The sequence below is a fragment of the Marmota monax genome, unplaced genomic scaffold, assembly GCF_021218885.2.
Source record: "Marmota monax isolate L192 unplaced genomic scaffold, Marmota_monax_Labrador192_F-V1.1 WCK01_AAM20220418_F8-fsc00006, whole genome shotgun sequence".
Classification (NCBI taxonomy): Eukaryota; Metazoa; Chordata; class Mammalia; order Rodentia; family Sciuridae; genus Marmota; species Marmota monax.
The window spans coordinates 11,515,634-11,518,945 of NW_026693712.1; positions in this window are offsets into that span (position 1 = coordinate 11,515,634).

The window sequence follows — 3,312 nt, forward strand, 5'->3', positions numbered from 1 at the left end:
AGGAATTAATTCACTGATTATGTTAACCCAATCATTTCTCCTCCAAACCTTCTTGCATTGTCTCACACATGAGCTTTTGGGGGGACACCATATCTAAACCATAACAGTGGGAGATTCAGTTGATATCCTCTTCCTAATCAAACTTTTACCACTATCTTCAATATCCATTGGTGATTCATGCTTAAAAGTCTTACTGTGACGTTTGATAAATGACAATTTGCAAACATTGGTTCATTCCTCTTGTACTTATTAGTTTGCATTCTACTGTAAGAATGAAGTTTTTTTTTTCCCCACCTACTTACTTCATTTTATTTGTCCATAAGAGCAAGTCGTCATGGATTCTAATTTTATTCTATGAATTATATGCCATTACCACCATTATTTATTTTGATGATAAAAGTTTCCCAGATTTTCTTAGTGGGAGTCCTGTCATGCCAGTTCCTTTGACTTTTGAGGTAACCCCTCATTCATTGAGTACTTCTGTTCTTTGTAGTACAGCAATATGTTCCAGGCTCTTCTATATTTAACCATCCAAGCCCTAGAATCAATCATTTCTCCAAAGATTCCTAGTTTCTTTTCTCTTAACAAAGTATGGCATTTGGACTTCATGGTGTGGGTACTTGTGTATCATTGTTGCTGATATAGTCCCTTTGATTTGGCTGAACTAGAATATGTGCATAGAGTTTTTTCCTCCTCTTCTGATCCCATCACCATTTGTACCCACACCAACACTCTATATGGATCCATTTCTAAAAGACTTTATCCATAGAAGCTGTTTTTTAAGCAAATAATTTTATTGTAAAAATTCATTAAGTGTTCTAATCATGAAGGCCAGACTTATACAGAACTGAGATAATGAAGTTTAGTATGGAGGCACAGGGTCATTAGATTTTCCCAAAAAATTCCCCTCAGAATGGCAGTCTAGGACTGAAGTTCTGCCTATAGCTCTCACTGGAAGGTGAGTTAGATATTTCCTAGTGAACTCCATCTGTTCCACTGTATATGGTAGGCATAAGAAGAAGGACCAACAGAAACCAGAGCATAAATCCCCAGAGATACATGAAGCCTTGTGTAGAGGGCTGCTCTCTGATACTGGATTAATGATTATTATGACCCCTGCTAATTCTGAAGCCCTCAGGAGTGGATCAATAAAAATTAAAATCTCCTTTGGCTTTAAAGACTACATATAAAAGTTTGTTTCGAAGGCAATTTAGAGTAGAAAGAATCTTGAAGAGATGAGCATATGATATGAAGCAAAAGGGTTCTATTATTCCTCTTTGGTCTTCCCACAATTCTAAAATTCTGGGACAGTGTAAAACAGTGACTAAAAAGAAAAATAGGATTAAAGGGTTAGGAGGAAACTCTGTTCTACCTAATTCTTCCATAGCAAATTGACTCACCAAAATATACATGTGAAAACCAATCCCAGAATGTTTATAGCACGAGACCCAAAATATATTCATAGTTAGATGAGGTCCTGCCCAAAGGCATGACCTGAAAAGGTCCTGGCCCTGATGGCTAGACTCACCAACTACTGGGGATGCTCTTGGGAGGGGTGAGACTAAATGTTCTATTGATGAATTTTAATGGAGCCAACACTGGGGAAGAAAAGCACCATTCTTGAGTCCAGCTACAATTGCCATCTACAACCACAAAAATAGGATTTTGTGGGGATCCTGATGATAGCATGATGTCACTTCACTACTGAAGAGTGAGATAGAGGGGTGATATTGGAGATGCATTCCTCAAGTACTTGCTCAGGAAAATAAAATAAAGTACATCAAAATTCTTCTCCAAATCTGGTTTCTCAGACTAAGCTCTGAACTAAGATATTATGATGGATTATCTACATAAGAAGTAAGAAAAAATTACCATATACTTGGAATTGTTAGTATCATCATCTTAATTTTCTCCCCTTTCATTTTATGCATCATCATCTGGGTGTCAAACAGAGGAAAGTATGAGGATTTAAGAGAATGAAATAAGCAACAATTATTTTGTGATATATGTTAGCCAAAGCTTAGATTTAAAAAATATGGGAAATGCAGCTTCTTTTCCTTGATCTCATAGCATTTGCATTTAAAATTCTGCTCATAAATTCTTACCTAGATTGATCTGAGGGATTGAGACTCAAAAGTGAATTTTTTTTTCATTTTTTTATTAGTTTCTCAAGACAATACAATGAACTTGACATATCATATATTTGATTCAAATAGGGTATGAATTCTCATTTTTCCACACGTACAGATTGCAGGATCACATTGGTTATACATCCATGTGTATACCTACAGCAATCCTAGTGTCAGTTGTATTCTGCTGCCCTCCCTATCCCCCCTCCCCTCCCCTCCCATCACTATTCTCTACCCATTCTACTGTGACACTTAATCTCTCTCTTTTTCTTTTCTTCCCTTCCCCCTCACACCATCGTATATGCATTTTGTGAACCCATGAGGGTCTCCTTCAGTCTTCCCTGCAATTCCCCTTCTCCCTCCCTTTCCCTCCCTCCTCTTTTCCTTGTTTCATGATTATCTTCTTCTCATGCTCTTCCTTCCTACTCTTTTTTGAGTCACCCCACTTATACCAGAGAAGACATGCAGCATTTGTTTTTTAGGGATTGGCTAACTTGGCTTAGCATAATTTGCTCTAGTGCCATCCATTTCTCTGCAAATGCCATGATTTTGTTATTTTTTAATGCTGAGTAATATTCCATTGCGTATGAATGCCACATTTTTTAATCCATTCATCTGTTGAAGGGCATCTGGGTTGGTTCCACAGTCTAGCTATTGTGAATTATGCTGCTATGAACATTGATGTAGCTGTGTCCCTTAAGTATGCTACTTTTAGGTCTTTTGGGTATAGTCCCAGAAGGGGAATAGCTGGGTTAAATGGTGGTTCCATTCCCAGCTTTCCAAGGAATCTCCATACTGCCCTCCAAATTGGCTGCACCAGTTTGCAGTCCCACCAGCAATGTACAAGTGTACCTTTTTCCCCACATCCTCGCCAGCACTTGTTATTGTTTGACTTCATAATGGCTGCCTTTCTTACTGGAGTGAGATGGTATCTTAGAGTGGTTTAATTTGCATTTCTCTGATAGCTAGAGATGGTGAGCATTTTTTTTGTGTACTTGTTGATTGATTGTATATCCTCTTCTGTGAAGTGTCTGTTTAGATCTTTGGCCCATTTGTTGATTGGGTTATTTGTTTTTTTGTTGTTTAACTTTTTGAGTTCTTTGTGTATTCTGGAGATTAGTGCTCTATCTGAAGTGTGAGGGGTAAAAATTTGTTCCCAGGATGTAGGCTTCCTATTTACCTC